The 23463-nt window shown below is 47.5% G+C and overlaps 1 protein-coding gene across 1 annotated transcript in view; it reads right to left on the bottom strand.

Annotated features, from left to right (window-relative positions):
* LOC141129384 (granulocyte-macrophage colony-stimulating factor receptor subunit alpha-like) overlaps positions 1-18467 on the bottom strand; it is a 143816-nt gene extending 125349 nt beyond the window's left edge. Inside the window, exon 1 of the mRNA XM_073617395.1 lies at positions 18432-18467. The gene's annotated coding sequence lies outside the window, so the exon portion shown is untranslated. The remainder of the gene's footprint in view (positions 1-18431) is intronic.
* Between the last annotated feature and the right edge of the window lie 4996 nt (positions 18468-23463).

The following is a 23463-nucleotide window of genomic DNA, read 5'->3' as shown; positions in this document are numbered from 1 at the left end:
CAGACCTCTAAATCTCGAGCAGGAACACTCTCATTAGTGAGAATAATTGTGATTTTTTTCACCGTAGACCTTTGTGAAACTGCAACTGGGGTCAGACCTTCCCATTCGGGTCTTGACCTGCACCGAGCCTCATATCTCTCCCAGAACAGGTCAAGACCCTCTGGCCTGGTGAAACTAATGGTATAATCCCGTGTCCCAGCAACATGTATTAGGGCATACAGATCGTTTGCCCCAAAACCCATCTCTAAAATCATGTCCACCACCGCACGCCGTGCTGGAGGGATTGCACCACCTTCCCATTTAAGAATCACTACATTTCGTCTCGGACCCCCAGCAGAAGCCAGAGACCCAAGACCAGATCCTGGGGTGCTCAAAGTGGTAGGTCGCAGGGGGAAAACCCTCTTGGGGGCGGAGCTACCAGGAGCAGAGCGTACCACCTGAGCAAATGTAGGCTTATCAGGGCCAAGGCCCCACACTGATGTAACATTAGTCTGTACATTACAAATATTATTATTATCTACTGGAATGGAGTTGGTAGGACTGTCCATCACACTTGTACTGGGATGATTTTTAATAGTCACACAAACATTCACATTCCCATCAGGAATAGTCACAGTTTCTGATGTAATACCAGCTGTCTCCTGAAGCTGTGCTGTAGAGTCCTCAGCAGCTGTGGGGCAAACAACTTTAGACTCAGCTAAAGGGGGGTTAATTGGTTCTGTTGAATCTTGTAGTTCCTCTGCAGGAATGTCATATTTTAGATGCATTTTTTGCTGCACTGCAGCATCAGCAGGTACAGCATTGCTACACATGGGATTAGCAGCCTGATTGTCACAGGGCACATTGTCAGTATCAGTCACAGTGTTCACAAAAACAGTTTTATGTACCACATGAGGCTTGACAGGCTTTACCTTGTCAGGCACATTATCTGTAATGTCCTCCTCATGAAATACCAACTGATCCCCCCGCATAGGAGACTCCATTGCTTGGATTACCCTGAGCATGCCTCCTGAGTCCTGGGAAGGCATGGGGCTGCTTACCTCTCCCTGAGGGGGCAGGGGGTCTGAACTGGGGGTCTCCTCCTCCACCTCCATCTTTGTCATCCTAGCAAACCTTCGGTCATTGCAAAATTTTTCTTTGAAGGGCCCATCTCTGCCTTCCATCATGGCCACAATGGTCTCCTGGTGTTCAACCCGGACCTTGGCCAGTTGGATCTCCGGATCCATGGATCCACGTCTCTGGCTATGTAAGCCCTCACGCTGCCTTCTCAAGCGCTTCACCTCCGCTCTGAGCTTGTACAGCTTGTCTCTTTCTCTATTCAGGACCTTAATCCCGGCCACCACTCGCTCCCGGATGGCCTCCGAACCTTCATCCTCACCAGGGGCAGAGAGATCACCAGCCATGGCTTGTGCAGGAGCAGGCATGTTACCTGATGGCCCAGGAGATGGCTGGGAGCTTCCAGCAGGAGAGGCCCTGCTGGCCTCCATGGCTTCCCCAGAAAGGAGCCAGGAGAGCTGGGAGAGATTTACTCACCACTCCCCTCTCACACCGATCACCTGGAGGAGCTCCAGACACAGCTTCCTCCTGACACAGCTTCCTCCTGACACACCTGTGCTCCAATGATGGGTGGGGCACTATTCCTCCCACTGATACCAATGATGGGACACTATTCCTCCCAATGACACCAAAGATGGGACACTATTCCTCCCACTGATACCAATGATGGAATACTATTCCTCTCAATGACACCAACAATGGACACTATTCCTACAAATAATGGGGCTCTATTCCTCTCCATGACAGCAATGAAGGGACACAATTCCTCCCAATGACACCAACAATGGGGCACTATCCCCCCCCCCTCCCCAATGAAGGGACACAATTCCTCCCAATACAAAACATATTACAGCGCACACATTCAAGAATGACATTTCCTGCAAGGCTAGTTAAAAACACCTGAACATATTCAAAAAAATACGGGGGTTTGGTCACACTATATGGTCATATAGTGCTAAGCCCACTTAATGCAACAAAGTACCCCAAATTAGTGGGTCCTACTCTAGTAATAGAATGGAAGATCCTCCCAATGACACCAACAATGGGGAACTATTCCCCCCCCAAATGACACCAACAATGGGGCACTATCCCCCCCCCCAATGACAGGGCACAATTCCTCCCAATGACACCAACAATGCAGCACTATTCCTCCCAAAGACACCAATGATGGGGCTCTATTTCCCTCAATGACAGCAATGAAGGGGCACACTTCCTTCCAATGACACCAACGATAGGGCACTATATACCTCCCAATGACGGGGCACGAGTTCTATCGCTTTAACCACTTGAGCCCCGGACCATTATGCTGCCTAAGGACCAGAGGTCTTTTTCCAATTTGGCACTGCGTCGCTTTAACTGCTAATTGCGCGGTCATGCAATGCTGTACCCAAACGAAATTTGCGTCCTTTTCTTCCCACAAATAGAGCTTTCTTTTGATGGTATTTGATCACCTCTGCAGTTTTTATTTTTTGCGCTATAAACGGAAAAAGACCGAAATTTTTGAAAAAAAATGATATTTTCTACTTTTTGTTATAAAAAAAATCCAATAAACTAAATTTTAGTCATACATTTAGGCCAAAATGTATTCGGCCACATGTCTTTGGTAAAAAAAATGTCAATAAGCATATATTTATTGGTTTGCGCAAAAGTTATAGCGTCTACAAACTAGGGTACATTTTCTGAAATTTACACAGCTTTTAGTTTATGACTGCCTATGTCATTTCTTGAGGTGCTAAAATGGCAGGGCAGTACAACCCCCCCAAATGACCCCATTTTGGAAAGTAGACACCCCAAGGAAATTGCTGAGAGGCATGTTGAACCCATTGAATATTTATTTTTTTTGTCCCAAGTGATTGAATAATGACAAAAAAAAATATTTACAAAAAGTTGTCACTAAATGATATATTGCTCACACAGGCCATGGGCCTATGTGGAATTGCACCCCAAAATACATTTAGCTGCTTCTCCTGAGTATGGGGATACCACATGTGTGGGACTTTTTGGGAGCTTAGCCGCGTACGGGGCCCCGAAAACCAAGCACCGCCTTCAGGATTTCTAAGGGTGTAAATTTTTGATTTCACTCTTCACTGCCTATCACAGTTTCAGAGGCCATGGAATGCCCAGGTGGCACAAAACCCCCCCAAATGACCCCATTTTGGAAAGTAGACACCCCAAGCTATTTGCTGAGAGGCATATTGAGTCCATGGAATATTTTATATTTTGACACAAGTTGCGGGAAAGTGACACTTTTTTTTTTTTTTTTTTTTTGCACAAAGTTGTCACTAAATGATATATTGCTCACACAGGCCATGGGCATATGTGGAATTGCACCCCAAAATACATTTAGCGCTTCTCCTGAGTATGGGGATACCACATGTGTGGGACTTTTTGGGAGCCTAGCCGCGTACGGGGCCCCGAAAACCAAGCACCGCCTTCAGGATTTCTAAGGGTGAAAATTTTTGATTTCACTCTTTACTGCCTATCACAGTTTCGGAGGCCATGGAATGCCCAGGTGGCACAAAACCCCCCCAAATGACCCCATTTTGGAAAGTAGACACCCCAAGCTATTTGCTGAGAGGCATGGTGAGTATTTTGCAGCTCTCATTTGTTTTTGAAAATGAAGAAAGACAAGAAAAAACTTTTTTTTTTTTCTTTTTTCAATTTTCAAAACTTTGTGACAAAAAGTGAGGTCTGCAAAATACTCACTATACCTCTCAGCAAATAGCTTGGGGTGTCTACTTTCCAAAATGGGGTCATTTGGGGGGGTTTTGTGCCACCTGGGCTTTCCATGGCCTCCGAAACTGTGATAGGCAGTGAAGAGTGAAATCAAAAATTCACGCCCTTAGAAAGCCTGAAGGCGGTGCTTGGTTTTCAGGGTCCCGTACGCGGCTAGGCTCCCAAAAAGTCTCACACATGTGGTATCCCCGTACTCAAGAGAAGCAGCAGAATGTATTTTGGGGTGTAATTTCACATATTCCCATGGCATGTTTGAGCAATATATCATTTAGTGACAACTTTGTGCAAAAAAAAAAAAAAAATGTGTCTCTTTCCCGCAACTTCTGTCACAATATAAAATATTCCATGGACTCGACATGCCTCTCAGCAAATAGATTGGGGTGTCTACTTTCCAAAATGGGGTCATTTGGGGGGGTTTTGAACTGTGCTGGCATTTTATGCACAACATTTAGAAGCTTATGTCACACATCACCCACTCTTCTAACCACTTGAAGACAAAGCCCTTTCTGACACTTTTTGTTTACATGAAAAAGATATTTTTTTTTCCAAAAAAATTACTTTGAACCCCCAAATATTATATATTTTTTTAAAGCAAATGCCCTACAGATTTAAATAGTGGGTGTTTCATTTTTTTTTTTCACACAGTATTTGCGCAGCGATTTTTCAAACGCATTTTTTGGGGAAAAAACACACTTTTTTAAATTTTAATGCACTAAAACACACTATATTGCCCAAATGTTTGATGAAATAAAAAAGATGATCTTAGGCCAAGTACATGGATACCAAACATGACATGCTTTAAAATTGCGCACAAACGTGCAGTGGCAACAAATAAATACATTTTTAAAAGCCTTTAAAAGCCTTTACAGGTTACCACTTTAGATTTACAGAGGAGGTCTACTGCAAAAATTACTGCCCTCGATCTGACCTTCGCGGCGATACCTCACATGCATGGTGCAATTGCTGTTTACGTTTGACGACAGACCGCCGCTTGCGTTCGCCTTAGCGCGAGAGCAGGGGGCGACAGGGGTGCTTTTTTTTTTTCTTTATTATTTTTTTGCTTTTTTATCTTATTTTTAAACTGTTCCTTTCATTTTTTTTTTTTTAAATCATTTTTATTGTTATCTCGGGGAATGTAAATATCCCCTATGATAGCAATAGGTAGTGACAGGTACTCTTTTTTGAAAAAATTGGGGTCTATTAGACCCTAGAACTCTCCTCTGCCCTCAAAGCATCTGATGACACCAAGATCGGTGTGATAAAATGCTTCCCCAATTTCCCAATGGCGCTATTTACATCTGGCGAAATCTAAGTCATAAAATGCTCGTAGCTTCCGGTTTCTTAGGCCATAGAGATGTTTGGAGCCACTCTGGTCTCTGATCAGCTCTATGGTCAGCTGGCTGAATCACCGGCTGCATTCTCAGGTTCCCTGTTGAGACAGGAGAGCCAGAGAAAAACACGGAAGACGGTGGGGGGGGGGGCATTCCCTCCCACGGCTTGTAAAAGCAGTCTAGAGGCTAATTAGCCGCTAGGATTGCTTTTACATGAAAGCCGACCGCTGGCTGAAAAGAATGATACCAAGATGATACCTAAACCTGCAGGCATCATTCTGGTATAACCATTCAAAGTCGTGAATGGTGTACCTGAAGACAAAAAAATGGTTAACAATAAAGCACAGTAAACGGTAAAGTATAAATAATTACATACCTGAAAAACAAACATGATAAAACATAATAACAATAAAACATTGCAGAATAGAATACAGTAAAAAAGAGCAGAACAAGAGAGAGAGAATAGAGAGAGAGAGAACAATAAAACGACAACTATTTTTTTTTATTTTATATATATTTTTTTTTTTTTACACTTTTTTTGTAACTAACTTTTATAACGGTAACCGGTTCCAGGTTCGGGTCTCTCAAAATGCGATGGCATCTTGGGAGACCCTGTGAAAGTGTGCCTAGTCTGTGCAATGCTGTACCCTACGCTAATACTCAACTAGTGAATGGTAGCGTTCAAAACATTCACCAATGCAAAGACCAGGATTGTCAGGACAGGAGGGACAATAATATCGGGTGTCACGCCTATATCCGCGCTTGCTGCAGACACGACATCTTTTTTGGGGGGCGTTGGGTAGGGGTACTCGGGAGGACATAAAGAAAATGCCTCTCATGCAGCCGACTGCATTTGGTTGGGGATGTGAATGGGGGAAGTACGGGCGCTGCAGAAGTGGTGGGTTCCCAATAAGGATTGGCGAATGCAGCAGGAAGGGCACTATGGGCACGACGGGCCTGTGTTCGTCTTTTTGGTGGCAGCGGGACACTACTTGTGCTTGCCACCTCACCAGCTTGAACTGCACTTATGGGACTCGCCACGTCACCAAGTGTTACTGCAGTGCTGGTTTGACTACGGCCGGGGTGTACTAGGCCGCTGGCGCTTGCCAGTTCAATAAAAAGCTACCAAAAAAACTGTTAGCGATCGCAGGGATCAGGCCTGACTCTGCGAAAGCTGCAGTTATGCGTTTAGTGTTTTGTAAGTGACAGTGATCGATCGATACTGCACTTGGGTGGGCTGAGCTGGGCCGGGCGGAGGGGCAAAACGCAGGTGCTAGCAGGTATCTGGGCTGATCCCGCTAACACTGTGTTTTTGGGAACCCTAAACTGCTGGGGACGCTAGTATAGATCTGATTAGATCAGATATTGATCCGATCAGATACTATACCACTAAGGGAGGCGTATGCTGCGTGCGTGGGTGTTAGCGGTACTGGCGCTAATCTGACGCTGCCTGGGGCGACGCATATCACCGCCGGGCGATCAGGGGGCTAAACCTTTATTCGGTAATAAACGGCGGGTGCCCTCACACTAAAAAAAATAAACAAACTAACCAGCGTCACCCGTAACAGTTATACGGTGATCAGTGGTGAAAGGGTTAACTAGGGGGCAATCAAGGGGTTAAAACATTTATTAGGTAGTATATGGGGGTCCCTGTCGCTATAAAACGCTGACGGCGAACCTAAATATTTACGTCCCTAACTAGCGTCACCAGCGACACTAATACAGCGATCAGAAAAATGATCGCTTAGCGACACTGGTGACGGGGTGATCAAGGGGTTAAAACTTTATTAGGGGGGGTTAGGGGGGTATCCTAGACCTAAAGGGGGGTAATATTCACTGTCCCAACACTGTAACTGTCACAAACTGACACCAATGCAGTAATCAGGAAAAAAAAAAAAAAAAAACTGCTGGTGTCAGTTTGTGACAGGGAGGAGGGGAGGGTGATTGGGGGGGGATCGGGGGGCGATCGGGGGGGGGGATCGGGGTGTTTTGTGTGCCTGGCATGTTCTACTGTGTGTGTAGTGTTGTGCACTCACAGTGATGTCTTCTCTCCTCGGCGCTGCAACGGAATACCGAGCCGAGGAGAGATGACATCATTTCCTTTGCTGCTGTTTAGCATACAGCAGCAAAGGAAGTTATCTGATTGGCCGGCGGCGATCGCGAGGGGGGGGCCACGAACGGATGGCCTCCCCCTCATCTCCGATCGCTGTGGGACCAAAGACGACCGCCTCGGGCACCGGGGGGGGGTCCGATCGGACCCCCCACCCGCGGAAGGCAAATCACGTATATATACGTGATTTTGCCTGTCCGTGCCACCTTGCCGACGTAAATCGGCGTGAGGCGGTCGTCAAGTGGTTAAGGAGTAAGAGCCAATGTGCGTGGCCGGCGGCTACCCACGATTGCTCCTGAGGAGGACAGAACGGAGATCTGTCAATGTAAACAGGCAGATCTCCATTCTGTCAGGGGTGAGGAGACTGATCTGTTGTCCCTACTGCTTAGGAACAGCGATCGGTCTCCTCCCCCAGGTAGTCCCATCACCCCACAATTAGAAACACTCCCTAGGTAACACATTTAACCCCTCGATCGCCCCCTAGTGTTAACCCCTTCCCTGCCAGTGACATTTACACAGTAATCAGTCCCTATTTTTACCTCTGATCGCTGTATAAATGTCAATGGTCCCAAAATAGTATCAAAAGTGTCCGATCTGTCCGCCTCAATGTCGCAGTCCCAATAAAAATTGCAGATTTTACTAGTAAAAAGAAATTAATAATAAAAATGCCATAAAGCTATCCCTTCTTTTGTAGATGCTATAACTTTTGCGCAAACCAATCAATATACGCTTATTGCGATTTTTTTTTATTTTTTTACCAAAAATATGTAGAAGAATACATATCGGCCTAAACTGGGGAAGAATATTGTTTTTTTATATATTTTTCGGGGATATTTATTATAGCAAAAAGTAAAAAATATTTCTTCATTTACATCGCAAAAAAACCGCAGAGGTGATCAAATACCACCAAAAGAAAGCTCTATTTGTGGGGGAAAAAAAAGGACGTAAATTTTGTTTGGGTGCAGTATCGCATGACCGCGCAATCGTCAGTTAAAGTGACGCAGTGCCGTATCGCAAAAAATGGCCTGGTCAGGAAGGGGGTAAATCCTTCCGGGGCTGAAGTGGTTAAGTGTGCCACAAAGAGGACATACGTATGCTAAAGAATTAATAAAAAGTCAGTCAACTGTATCAAAAGCATAAATGGGAAAACATCACCCTGAGATGATGAGATGAAATAACAGTGTGATCATTACCAAATTTCTTTATGGAAAATACATACTGTATGTCTTGTGCATAATGATTTTACCAACAACCAAAGAGTACTGGGTATCTTTTGAGGTTTCTGTACCAAGGATCCATGAAAACGTATATTAGCCACTTAAGGACCGAGCCTCTTTTTGACATTTGTTGTTTACAAGTTAAAATCAGTTTTTTGTTTTTTTTTGCTAGAAAATTACTTAGAACCCCCAAACATTATATAGATTTTTTTTTCAGACACCCTAGAGAATAAAATGGCGGCCGCTGCAATACTTTCTGTCACACAGTATTTTCGCAGCGGTCTTACAAGCGCAGTTTTTTGGGAAAAAATACACCTTTTTGACTTAAAAATTAAGACAAAAGGTTGGTCCAATTTTTTTTTTATATTGTGAAAGATAATGTTACACCAAGTAAATTGATACCCAACATGTCATACTTTAAAATTGCGCCCGCTCATGGAATGGCGACAAACTTTGACCCTTCAGAATTTCCATAGGTGACGTTTAAACATTTCTACAGGTTACAAGTTTTCAGTTACAGGGGAGGTCTAGTGCTAGAATTATTGCTCTTGCTCTAACAATCATGGCAATACCTCACATGTGTGGTTTGAACACCGTTTTCATATGCGGACGCGACTTACGTATGCATTCACTTCTGCGTGCGAGCTCGGCGGGACGGAGCGCTTTAAAAAAAAAACAAAAAAAAACATTTTGGGTCACTTTTATTCCTATTACAAGGAATGTAATCATCTCTTGTAATAGAAAAACAGGACCTCTTAAGGCCTCATGCACTCTGGACATTAAAAACGGAAAATTGTATACTCACCTTTCCGTAATTTTCCTTTCCTGTCGCATCTTCATGGCAGCATACACATTGGGTTGTGACTCCGCCTCCACAACCTGATAGGACCACATAGCTATAAATTAAAGAGTAGGCACCCGCCCCAGTATTCTCTGTATATATAAGTCACCTCAGAAGGGTGGGCGATTGTATGCTGCCATGAAGATGCGACAGGAAAGGAAAATTATGGAAAGGTGAGTATACAATTTTCCGTTTTCCTGTCGCATCATGGCAGCATACACATTGGGGAGTAACTCGCCAGACTGGGTGGGAATGCAAAGTACATTTATTGACAAGAAACAGAAGATTTGGCCTGTATAACGGCCCTCCTGAATTCTACTGCTGATAAGCGTGCAGCATCCACTTTATAATGGGATATGAAGGTATTTCTGGAGGACCAGGTGGCCGCTCTACAAATGGTTTCCGCTGAGACTCTACAGTAAGCTGCCCATGAAGTAGCCAATGCCCTAGTAGAATGTGCTCTTAAGCCTTCTGGAATCTGCAAGGTGCTCAAGGAGTAGGCCTTCTTGATAATCTTCACAAGCCATGAGGCGATGGTACGGGCAGATGCCGCTTGGCCTTTTCTAAATCCGTGAGGGATGTTTAGAAGGTTTTCAGACTTTCTGAACAGCTTGGTTATTGAGAGGTACTGCAAAACGTTACCCCTGACATCCAGTGGATGAGGAGTGCCCTGATACGTGACGAGGGCCGGGAGGTCAATCTCCTGGTTAAAGTGAAATGAAGAGGAGACTTTTGGGATAAATCGATCCGAAGGCTTCAGGGTTAGCCTTTCCGGGTAGATCATCAAAAACGGCTCTTTGACTAGCAAGGCTTGCATTTCTGAGACTCTCTTCGCTGATGTAATAGCGATTAGAAATGAGACCTTTAGTGTCAGGTCCCAAAGGGAGATGTCTTCAAGTGGGAAGAATGGTCCTCTGGATAAGACTTCCAGGACGGTTGAGAGATTCCATGTCGGAAATGAAGGCTTTCTAGGAGGCCTTAGTTTTAGACAGGCCCTTTGGAATTGAACCACTAGTGGATTGAGGGCCCACTTAACTCCTGTCAAGGCAGAGATGGCAGATACTTGTATTTTTAGGGTGCTGGACCCAAGACCTTTGTCCAGGCCTGACTGGAGGAACTCGAGCACTTGCGCTGCTGATGGGGAAGAAGAGTCCCAACCTTGTTCTTGAGCAAAGAAAGTGAACTTTTCCTAAATCCTTCCGTAGGTACTATTCGTGGTAGACTTTCTAGCCTGGAGCAGGGTATCAACTACCTTCTGAGAGCATCCTTGGCCTAGAAATCTAGACCTTTCAGCCTCCAGGCCGTTAGGTGTAACCTCTCCGGGTTCGGGTGAAGTAGCTGGCCCTGGGTCAGTAAATCTGCAGACACGGGGAGTGGAAGTGGATCCGCTGTGTTCAGCTGTAGGAGGGTGGTGAACCAAGGCCTCCGCGGCCAGAAGGGATTCACAGCCAGCACTAGGGCTGCTGAATGCTACAGCCTCAGAAGAAACTTGGCTATAAGAGGAGTTGGTGGAAAAATGTAGCCTAGGTGGAAGTTCCAGGGGTGTAGGAGACAGTCCGTTCCCTCCACTGAGGGAAAGGGAATCCTCGACAAAAATCTCTGACACTTTGTGTTCGCTGGCGTTGCTGCGAGGTCTATGTCCGGACGACCCCATGTCTGGGTAATGAGGGCAAATGCTTGGGAGCTCAGAGGCCACTCGTTGTTGGAAATGAATGTTCTGCTGAGTGAATCCGCTAGGAGATTCTGGACGCCTGGAATATAACCCGTCCTCAGATTCAGAAGGTTCAGTTGAGCCCACCGCATCACCGGGCCGACCTCCTGCATCATGGAGATGCTCCTGGTACCCCCCTGCCTGTTGATGTAGGCTACTGCCACTCGGTTGTCCATGTTTATGAGAACTTGTTTCCTTCTCAGAAAGGTGCTGAATGCCAAGAGGGCCTGGAAGGCTGCCTTCATCTCTAGAACATTCGAGATCAAGTCCTTGGTTTTGAAATGCCAGCGGCCCTGAGCCGCATAATGTAGGTAGTGTGCCCCCCATCCCTCCAGACTGGCATCCGAAGTCACTACTTCCTGATGGGGAATGACTATCTGTTTGCATTTCCTGAGATTGTAGGGGTGTGTCCACCACTGCAGAGATAGACTGGCTTCCTCCGAGATGTAAATCAGTTGGGACATGGACAAGCCGTCCCACTGGTGCAAGAAGGAGGCTTGAAGGCGCCTGGTGTTCCATTGCGCCCACTGGACCATTGGAATGGTTGCTGATAGGGAACCCAGAAGGCTGAAGCATGCTCTGGCTGGTAAGAACGGAGCCGAGATTGATTTCTTTACTTTCTGGATTAGTAGAGACATTTTTTCCAGTGGCAGCTCCAATGTATTTGCTCGGGTGTCCAGTTCGGCCCCTAGGAAGACCATCCTTTGGGTAGGCTGGGTGTTGCTTTTTCCCCAATTTATTATCCATCCCAAACTTTTTAGAGTGGAGACTAGGATCTTGTGATGTTGCACGAGTGATTCCCGGCTGTTTGAGAGGAGGAGGATGTCGTCCAGGTAGTGGTGAACCCTTAGACCGTTCTCTCTTAAGGAGGCTATTGCTGGTAATAGGACCTTTGTGAAAGTTCTGGGGGCTGTCGAGATCCCGAAGGGAAGACTTTGAAACTGGAAGTGCCCATGACCCACCGAGAATCGCAGGAATTTCTGGAATGCCGCCTGGATTGGAATATGCAGGTAGGCGTCCTGGAGATCTATGGAAAGCATCCAGTCTCCCAGATTTATGGCCTGGAGGATAGACTGCAAGCTTTCCATCCTGAATGACTCCACCCGGATGGATCTGTTGAGGTTCTTTAAATGTAGAACTGGACGTAGATCCCCCGATTTTTTTCTTGACGAGGAATAGTGGAGAATAGAATCCCCTGCCTCTTTGTGCTGGCGGGACCTTTATTATTGCCCGCTTTTAGAGAAGGTCCTGAACATAATTCAGTAGTGACAACCTTCTTTCCCGAGATGGAGGAATGCGGGTTGGACAAAATTGATCCCTTGGGGGTCGATTTTTGAAGGACCACCTGTGGCCGAAACTGATGGTGGCCAGAGTCCAGGTATCCTTTATGGTCTCCGCCCAGACCCGCTTGAATCTGGAGAGTCTTGCTCCCACTACCGCTGGCTGGACGGGCGCACCTTCAAAAGGGCTTCTGGTCACTGGAAGCGGGGGTCTTGGGTTTTTGAAACTTCATAAAAGAAGACTGAGGATTCTTCCAGCTCCTTCGGTACTCTTTCCCCGGTCTGTACGCTTTCGCGTCTCTATACCTCCTCCGGAAGGTTTCGCTTAAAAGGAGGTCTCTGTAGTTTGGGCCTTCTATCCGAGGGGATGAGCCCAGACTTGCCACCAGTCACCTTAGAGTCCAATTTTGTCCCGAAAAGATTCTCTCTGTCAAACAGGATGCGACACCAATTAGACTTGGAGGCTGGGTCCGCCGTCCAGGGTTTCAGCCATAATGCTCTCTGGCCGTTACCGAAGCCAGCATAGATTTCGATGCAGACCTAATGGTATCGACAGAGGCCTCTGCCACAAAGTCGCCCGCCAAGCTTAGTTCTTGCAAAGCTTTAACTATTTTTTCCTGGTCTGCACCCTCCAATACGAGCTTCTCGGTGCTTGCAGACCAGCTCGAGATGGCTCTTCCTACTGCTGCCAGTGCTATCGCAGGCCTGCAGGCGCCTCCTGCCAACAGGTAAGCCCTCTTGAGGTCCGTGTCGATCTTCCTATCGAGCATGTCCCTGAATGTTACCGTGTCCTCTAACGGGAGTGTAACGTGCCTGGCTAGGCGCATCAAAGATGCATCTACCACCGGAGGGGACACCAGGGGGTCACTTTAGGCTCCTTGAGCGGATATAGCTTAAGAAGTCTGTTACTCAGACTAGATTTCTTCTCTGGTCTTTGCCATTCCTCCTTAATCAGGTCATCTAGTTCGTCTATAAACGGAAAGGCCTCTGGATCCTTCTTAAGGTGAGGGAAATATTTTCTTTGTTTTGGTTGAACTTCCTGGGGGTCCTCCCATCCTATCGCCTCTTTGACCGACTTGACAAACGGCTCTATTAGAGAGAAGTCGAATCCGGCCAATACCTCCAGACCCTCATTATCGGACAGAGAGTCTTGCTCCCTTGATGTGCTGGCCTGGGCTGGAGAGGCACTGGTAGAAAAATCCACATCCGCCATCGAGGCCTGCGGAGCTGAGATTCCAGCAGATTCTCCGGTATCCGAGATTCTTTCTTTTGTGGCCTCCTCTAGACATTGACAGGCCAGTTTATCCGGGAGAGCCGCCGCACCACAAATCCAGCAGGCGTTCCCGGAGGGACGGGAGTGGCGTGCGGGAGACCGGGGTCTGCGCGAAGGAGACCTTCTATGGTGGGATCGACCGTGTCTAAAATATGATCTAGACCGGCTCCTTCTGCGACTCCCTCTCGAGCGGCTTCTCCTGTGGTAGGAACGGCTCCCTCTGTGTCTGGAGCGACTTCTTCTATGCGAGGTCTCTCTCTTTCTTGAAGCAGACGTTCCTGAGGACCTGGTGGGGCTGACCAATTTAGGTAGCATTAGTAGTGCTCTCTTTTTTGATCTTCACTACTTACCCTTGTCTTCCCCCCCCCTTACCTATTAGGCTGGCAGTAATCTACTGGGGCAGCGGTCTCCATAGTGGAAGAGTGGTTTGGAAACCTGCAGAGACAGTAGGATTGAGATTGCAGAAAGAAATAAGGTTTTAGGAGACAGCTGGACAAAAGACAAGACACTTACCTTTGTAGAGCGTTTTCAGAGAGAAAAAAACTGTCTCAGGTCAGTCATCCAGCAGCAGCAATGAAAAACTGACACTGGGGCTTTTTAAAACTGCCGCCATTAGCGCCGAACACTCGCGCATGCGCAGTAGCGCCGCGAGACACTCGGCGCCATCTTAGAATCTGGCAAAGGCAGAGGAGCGCCCTGAGATGACACACTCGGCGACCACGGAGGATGGTTTGGGCAACAGAGCCCAGCAGGTGAAGGAGGGGAAGGGGGGGAGACCGCTGCACACAACTAAGCCTGTTTAAGGCTTATTTCTGAGGCCAAAACTGAGACTTCCGAGGCCATTCCTCCAGCAAGCCTATTTAAAGCTTTATATGGGCTGCTACACATCAAGCCTGTTTAAGGCTTATATCGTGGTCAGGCAGACAAAAGAGAAAGAGGGTGCCCCTGAGATCACCAGAGTGGGGCTCCTTCCATTTAGCGGCTGTACAGGAAGGACTTCCACCCAGGAGAGGCTAGAACCTGGCTGGGGCGAAGCGGTAAGGGGGTGCTGATCCGTGCGGTCCTGACAGGTGAGGAAAAATAAGAGAATACTGGGGCAGGTGCCTACTCTTTAATTTATAGCTATGTGGTCCTATCAGGTTGTGGAGGCGGAGTCACAACCCAATGTGTATGCTGCCATGATGCGACAGGAAATAACGTTATAAAAATGCCAGTAGCTTTGCAGTAAATTTTTCAACTTTTTTCAAGGTTTTTGCAATAGCGTTTATTAGCGTTTTTCCACGTTAGCTTTTTTTAGCATTTAAAAAAAATATATTTATTTTTCAATGCACGCAAATGGATCAAAAACATTAAACGCTGCTGAGCCACGTTTTTGAGCGTTTATCGGCGTTTTGACGTTAGAGAGTTTTTACAGCTGAAAAACTCCTCTCAGAGCCCACTAGTTTTGTTTTTTTTTTTACAGCCAAAAAACGCCCCAACCAAAAACTGCTGATAACAGCCTATGTGTGTAGAAGCACATAGGATAACATGATGGGGAGTTTATTGACTGTAGAAAAAAAAAACGTCTGAAGCCAAAAACAGCAGCTGTAAAAACGTCCAAAAACGTAGAGTGTACATGAGGACTAAATGTGAGATTTGGGGTCAACAAGACCTCAGATCTCACATTTACACTTAAATGCAATAAATAAATAAATAACAATTAAATGTGGTTTTTTCTTTTTCAAGTAAAAAAAAAAATTTCCCTTTAAGACCAGTGGGCGGAAGTGACGTTTGACGTCACTTCCGCCATATGTTATGAAGCTGAGCGGGGGGGCCATTTTTCCCTCACTCGGCTCCGGGCCTGTCAGGGGAAAGAACACGATCGTCTCCGCCGCTAAGCGCCGAAGACGACCGGAGCGCGACGGAAAGGGGGGGCGTACAGCTACGGTGATTTGCACTACGTGGTTAGAGAACCGTTTCCACTGAAAGCATGAGGAGGCATCTCTGGGCCCAAGCACAGGTGGCCACACCCTCCACTACACTGACACTCCCAGTCCCCAGAATAAACAACCAGGCCTGAGATAGGAATAGAGGCCTGACTAAATTTACCTGAAACTGTATCCTGTCATTTAAACACTGAAAGATCACCTACCTTTAGGTAGTGACTGCTACATACACCCCCACTTAAATCACAACTGTCCCCAGTTGTGGGGAACAAATTTAGAGTACCTCCTTAAGTTTTAAGGAGGAAAGAGCATCTCATTACATCAAGCTGGAATGGGGAAAAAGGAAATAAACTTGTAAAAGAGATAACATCAATAGTCAATGTACAAAAATGACACATAACACATTTTCTGTACAATTTACTCTACCTAACTGTAGGTGCCTACAGCTAACATTCCATACAAGCAGAACCAGAGCATTGCTCCCGCAAGAGAAATACTTTGCTTACTGCAGGCCTTCATCTGTGAGATAGACAGCCGTCACATTCCCTATTCAAGAGAAGACACAAAAATATCTCTAACTACAACTAACTACACATTACCAAACAGAGGGGGTTATTATCCTCTATCGGGTAATCAAACATACAGATTTTTTTTTTTTTTTTTATATATGGCATGTATGTTCCTGCCAGGATTGTCACTCCCTCAAAAGGAGTCTAACAGACCTCATGCAGAGTGCAACCTGAACAGACATGTCAGGCAATTAACACATATGCCCGTTGGCAAATAAACTTTCTGTTTGGCTGCTAAACAGGAGACCTTTTAAAAGTACCTGTGGCAAAGGGATTTAGCAGAGACAGCACATTCTAGTGTCCATAACTTTGTCCATGTTAGGCAACCTGAATGAGAGTCTCCTGCTGAACAGTCAATTTTGGGAAAACCCACCCTAACCCATCTGCCCTCTGGCAGTCAACATGGGTACTTGATCATACTTGTGGCTACCTCTCCCGTAGTCCTGCTTACAAGTAATACCTCAGGTCAGGTAACCTTTTGCGACTGTCCCCTTGTCCTTTCACTGAAATGGAGTAACTGCGGGTATTTTGCCCTGCTTTTACTACCAACTTTGTAAATTGCCCTCCCAAGTTTCCATTCACGATGAATAACTTTGAATCGGACCCAGACCTCACTATCAGGTGTCCACTTGGGTTTAGGAACATGGAGATAGTCCCAAACAAGGTTATCCTCCCACGCTTCCCGGGAATTTCCAACAATTTCCATGATCCAATCAGGAACGTAAGGGTAGCCCAGGTCCTATTCCTGAGCAACTTTTTTCTGGACTTCTAGCTGGAATCTCGAAAATCTAGGCAATTCCTTAGGCTTTCCTCGGCCAGGCAGAACACAGGAATCAGGAGCTCTGCTGACCCACTGTTGATAAGTAGCTGCCCTGGTAAGAAGGACAGCAGATGAAACGTTGAAGGGGGGTACTGGGGGTTTAGATGAGTTGAGTGACCTTTCCAATGCTCCAGTGGAAGCCTCCACTGAGGTAGAACTCTCTAGGAACCATTCTTCCTCATCACTAGATGTAGATGTAGCCTCTTCAGGGGATGACCACTCAAACAAATTGTCCAGAGACCCATATTTCTCCAGATTTTGCGGTGACCCCCAATCTACAGCCCGGCCCTTGTTCACCCTGTCCGGCTCACCCGAGGGATCCCCCTCTTGCAAAGTAGGCCTCTTCCGAACAGGTACAACAAAGGACCTACTTACAGCCGGCTCCTCAGGGGTTTCTTCCAGAGACTGTCCACCAGTGGCGGCTGGTGCTCAATTTTTTTGGGGGCGCGCAAACATAGCCCCAACCAACAACACCCCCCCCCCACCGTCACTCGCCCTTGATAGGGCCTACAGACAGACAGATTGATAGGCAGATAGGTACACAGACAGACAGATCGATAGGCAGGCAGATAGGTACACAGACAGACAGATCGATAGGCAGGCAGATAGGTACACAGACAGACAGATCGATAGGCAGGCAGATACGTACACAGACAGATCGATAGACAGGCAGATACGTACACAGACAGATCGATAGACAGGCAGATAGGTACACAGACAGACAGATCGATAGGCTGGCAGATCGATAGGTACACAGACAGACAGATCGATAGGCAGGCAGATCGATAGGTACACATACAGATTGATAGGTACACAGACAGATCGATAGGCAGGCAGATCTATAGGCAGACAGACAGAACGATAGGTACACAGATAGACAGATCGATAGGCAGGCAGATAGGTACACAGACAGACAGATCGATAGGTACACAGACAGACAGATCGATAGGCAGGCAGATCGATAGGTACACAGACAGATCGATAGGTACACAGACAGATCGATAGGCAGGCAGACAGAACGATAGGTACACAGATAGGCAGATCGATAGGCAGGCAGATAGGTACACAGAGAGACAGATCAATAGGCAGACAGATCATAGGCAGGCAGATCGATAGGTACACAGACAGACAGATCGATAGGCAGGCAGATTGATAGGTACACAGACAGACAGGCATATCGATAGGCAGGCAGACAGAACTATAGGTACACAGATAGACAGATCGATAGGCAGGCAGATAGGTACACAGAGAGACTAGATAGATAGATAGATAGATAGATAGATAGATAGATAGATAGATAGATAGAGACCTGGTGAAGATGAGGATATACTGTATACGATGGCTGTAGCAGGACACAGTGCTGGGACCCCTCATGGTACACATATAAATGCTCCTGCAGATTGCTGGGTGAATGGAGGTTAATTCCCTGGGCACAGAAGAAGCAGGGCACCCCCCTCCCCCCACCGTCCGATCACAGATCATCATCACAGGATGAGAAGATTACACAAGGTATTACAAGGAACATTGCAAGGACAGACACTGACAGTGTCAAATCACATTACCTTGATTCTTGCTTCGTGGAGCCGACTTTCTACTGGCACAGAAACCGAAAGTAAAAGTGACACGACTGCCTGGGTTAAAGCACCGTTCAAGTCCTACGGCGGTGCTAATGGTCAGATGGGCAGACAGACTGAAGACTGACCCAATGAGAGTGGAGAGGCGCTTAGCTTTGCACCACAAAGCAACACAAAACCCCGCAAATGTAGCGTCTCGCCTGCAATCACGGGATTGCATTGGCATGACGCTTCCATAGTGCAATGTGGCCGGCCCCCGAGCACAGTGAATTTAAAACTTTTTAATTTTTTTTTTTTCTTTAAAGGGCCCTTTTTTATCTTTGTTAGATTTTTTTTTTTTTTTGTCATTAGATTTGGGGGGGGGGGGGGGTGGCGCGCGGGCACCCCCTATGGACAGGCCGCCACTGCTGTCCACTGACTCCGTCAGTCCCAGGGGCCCTGGCCAGGCTACAGGCTCCCTCATCAGGTCCTACCTGGTCCTCTGGTGGCTCCGATTCAGCCGAATCAGACGGGAGTTCCTCCACTACTGCAGCAGGCGACATACGACCCTCTCCGGACTTCCGAGTCACTTGCATCTGCGGCAGACAAAGTCCGGTTGTAAGACTGGCGGAATAGTATCTGACTTCTTGTTGAACTGGTCCCAGGCTTGTTAGCTGAGCACCACAATGCCCACACCGAGCCCAGGCGACGACTCCAACCGTAGGCTTCCGGCATCCGGGACACAACATACAAAGTCTCTCTACTCCTTCAATCACTCCCAGTGCCAGTCCTCCAGTGAGCTCCAAACACCGGTATCATTTAGGACCCGGTCCTGCAACTCAGGTAACCGCTGCATGGCGGGTGTACTCCGAACACCTTCTGCCATTTTCCTCCGCCTTTTCAGTCTGGCGCGTGGCACGCTGAATGCTGACAATCTTTTCCTCTGGGGCGTGGCTCCACCCCCCACTTGTTGGTTCAGCGCACGAGGAACTGTAGCTATACATTTTCAAAGTCCTCCACAGCGACACCTGGCGGCAGGCACTATTGAACTGCAGGCTATCTCGGCAGCAGTCACTAAAGTGCAGACTCCCTTATTATGGGAGATGGCTAGTAGTTCAATGTGAAACAGATATCTCGGTGGGACCTCCATGTAGCGCACTACCCTCGAAGTAGCTGCTGTTTGTTTGTTCCATCTGTAAATCACATTCACCACCAAGCACATCGCAGCCCATAGAAATAGAAACAGTCCATATTGTACTTTTTCTCTTGCTTTTATTTGCATAACTTGAACTGGGACAGTGAAAGGGTTTCCTAAGATGCTCTTTCACTGCTTCAGAATCTTTGCCTTGACTTCTTATGCAAATACTTGGAGCAATGCGGATAACGAAAAGTCACTCTGAATAACTTTTCATGGGAAAGCTGGAGTAGTATGGTCTCTGAGAATACATAGGGTGGATAGCAAAGAGTCACTCTCAATAACTCTTCACATATAGGCTTTGGTAGATCTACTTTAGAGAATACATAGGCTGTGTATCACAGAGTGACTCTGAATAACTCTTCACCCGTAGGCCTTTTAGAACAATCTGTATCTCCATTTATGCTTGGAGCTCTACCTCTGCCTTTTGACCACTACTTCCGTTTGTACAGTACTTCCAAGTTGGGCTAAAGAAGACATACTCTGAATAATTCCTCCTGCCTGACTGATTGGATTCCCGGGGCTTTGTTGAACCAAAAGTCACAGACCATCGGTACCTGCATCACTGACTTGCGTACCAACATCCCTCAGCCTCTGGTAGTACTGCTCCCCTGGGCTTTCACTCACTTGATCAACAGTCCATGTGCCACTCACAAACAGTCGATCACCCAGTCTTCTTCATCCACTTAGCTCCTACTTCCTCCTGATGACTCCTCCATCCCTCCTCTCTGGTTTGGCACGCTCCCCCTCCCCATGGGGGGGGTACGTTCAGCTACACCAACTGCTACATGCTGCACGGTGTCTCCAACTCCAACTCCTCCACTCCCTGTGGCATGGTTCCCCCCTCCCCGCAGGGGGGTGCTCACCTTCTCTCTCTGGTCCGCTCCCCCTCCCCGCAGGGGGGCGTCCAGCTTCTCTCCTCTCTCCCCAGCTTATACGGGAGTCCTGCCTCCTGCCAAACAAATTCATGATTGGCCAGAACTCCACACATGAGCTGCCTGCCACTCAGATCCCAAGTCCAACCTCTCTTCCAGAACCATTTCCACTGAAAGCATGAAGAGGCATCTCTGGGCCCAAGCACAGGTGGCCACACCCTCCAATACACTGACACTCCCAGTCCCCAGAATAAACAACCAGACCTAAGATAGGAATACAGGTGTCATGGTTATGCAATAGAGTTTGTCGATCAGCATACCTGTCTCCATGTGTTCATCTCTAGAGACCAGCTGACCCTCACCTGACTGCTTTTGTAACCTCTCCTCTAACCATGGCCCCACCCCAGGCCCTATCAGGGAACCCTATATTAACCTGTGCACTGCAAGCCAGCAGTGCCGATCAACCATTGTGTGTTAGCCTCTGTGTGTACTTGCTGTGTTTCTCACATCTGATTCCTGTTACCAGAGTATTGGTAACTGTAAGCGCAAACACACAAGTCCATATATAACAGGAGATATAAAGGGCTGGGCAACTTAGTCCATAGGGGACAGGCTGGAAGTTCAAGGGTTAAGTGGTAACCGGTAATGTAATGGTTAAAGTAGGCTGGTAGGCTAGGCGGCTGCTGTTTCCTCAGAGAGCTGGCTCTGTGATGGATGAGAGAGGGGTAGAGAAGGAAGCGCCACCTGAGTGTAGTATTAACAAATGATGTTTAATAACACCAGGTAAAAACACACTTACAGGATAAAAACATATAAAAGGCTCATCTGTATGAGTATGTGGTCCTCAGTGTTCCCTCTGATCCTGTGGTGGTGACGCTGCAGGGATGCTGGGCTGCAGAAGGTGGATTACCAGTCGGGAGCTCCTTCTGTGGCCATCAGGAAGAGACTAGGGGCCGGCGTGGAGCGCACGTGAAGCGTGCATGACGTCACAGGTCCTCCGTCTGCTTCTGGGTTCGGTATCCAGGGGAGGGATCGTCCAGGGAGGAGGGCTAGCAGAGAGGTTGAGAGAAGGCTACGCGCTCGGAGCCACTGCTCCTTCAATAGGCCTATTGAAGGAGCAGTGGCTCCGAGCGCGTAGCCTTCTCTCAACCTCTCTGCTAGCCCTCCTCCCTGGACGATCCCTCCCCTGGATACCGAACCCAGAAGCAGACGGAGGACCTGTGACGTCATGCACGCTTCACGTGCGCTCCACGCCGGCCCCTTGTCTCTTCCTGACGGCCACAGAAGGAGCTCCCGGCTGGTAATCCACCTTCTGCAGCCCAGCATCCCTGCAGCGTCACCACCACAGGATCAGAGGGAACACTGAGGACCACATACTCATACAGATGAGCCTTTTATATGTTTTTATCCTGTAAGTTTGTTTTTACCTGGTGTCATTAAACATCATTTGTTAATACTACACTCAGGTGGCGCTTCCTTCTCTACCGCTCTCTGATTCCTGTTACCGACTTTGGCCTGTTCTTAACTATTCCTGTCTGCTCATGACCCTGACCTTTGGCATGTTCCCGACCATCCCTGTTTGCCTGTGACCCTGAACCTTGGCGTGTACTCTGTTGTCCTTGTCTGCTTGTGGCCCTGACCTTGGCTTGTCCCTTACTTTCCTTGTTGTTCCAGCCTGCTGCCTCCTTCCTCTTCTCCTGTAGTCTACCGTGAGCGTGAGCTGTGAGACCCTGGGGGCTGCGACCTGGAGCCAGACTACAGCGCAGTCCATCCTTACCATTAAAGGCTCTGGTGAACACCTGCTGGCTCTTAGACTCCGCGCCCTGGGAAATCTATGCTCTAGCTCCCAGTGGGATCTGTGTCAGTGATCCAGTAGACCTGCTTCCTGGACCTCCCAGGGCTCAGTCCGCAGCAGTCAGTCCTAGGGTCCACTACCTTGCGGTGCACTCCTGATCCCAACGGGGTGCATCTGTCACCCAGCCTCTAGGTGACCTGACAACAGGCCTGACTAAATTTACCTGAAACTGTATCCTGTCATTTAAACACTGAAAGATCACCTACCTTTAGGTAGTGACCGCTATATATATACATATTAACCTGGGGGACAGGTAGCAGGTAGAAAAGCTTCCTGGGATAAGCAGGCTTTCAGGCACAGATACCAGAACAAGTGAAGTAGTGACAAACTGTGAAGTGTTTAATGGTGATATTTACAAGTCTATAGAGGTGCTGTACAGTGTTCAAAACAAAACAAACAGAACAAAATAGCCAAACAAAAACCTAGCCGTGTCTTGGCTCTAACTATACACTATGCAGGTCCTAACTACCAGGCTGAGCAAGTTGGTAAATGAAGCATAACATTGGGCAATGTCACTTTTAACGGCTGAGATGATGTCCACAGATCGCGTATAGCCAACATCATTCCCACCAGCATGTATAACCAGGATAATGGGACCAGAAACGTGGGCACGAAGTCGCTGACATTCCGGAAGGACCTGAGGCCAACGCAACCCACGTAACCCGATCCAGCGGACTCTTGCTAAATTGTATGAGAAGCCCAAGTTTCTGCCATAGGTGCGGATCTCTGCACGGCGAGCGGCCCAGTATATGAAAGAATCACCGAGTATCCAAATTTGAGCCGGGAAGGAGCCTGTAAATTAACACAGCAGATGTGGACGAACATACAAAGAGAAACGAGATGATTCCCATCTACCTAGACGCTGAAGTTTCGTATCGGAGAACCCCAAACCAGAAGCGGCGGTCACAGCACCAATGCGAAACGAATGGGTGGAAAAATCCCGCGCAGGAAGGCCTAAAGCCTCTAGGCAACGACGGAAAACACGTAAAAATTGGAAACGACTCAGGGAAGATGAATCGGCATGCACGAAAAACGTGGGAGACGGAGGTCGCGCAGACACAAATGGGAGGGCCAGGGACACCGGGCAAAATGGGCCACCGCAATGATGCAGGACTA

Source organism: Aquarana catesbeiana, linkage group LG02 (assembly GCF_042186555.1).
Source record: "Aquarana catesbeiana isolate 2022-GZ linkage group LG02, ASM4218655v1, whole genome shotgun sequence".
Lineage (NCBI taxonomy): Eukaryota > Metazoa > Chordata > Amphibia > Anura > Ranidae > Aquarana > Aquarana catesbeiana.
Note: the sequence above shows the minus strand (reverse complement) of the source record. Positions and strands in the feature narration are given on the sequence as shown.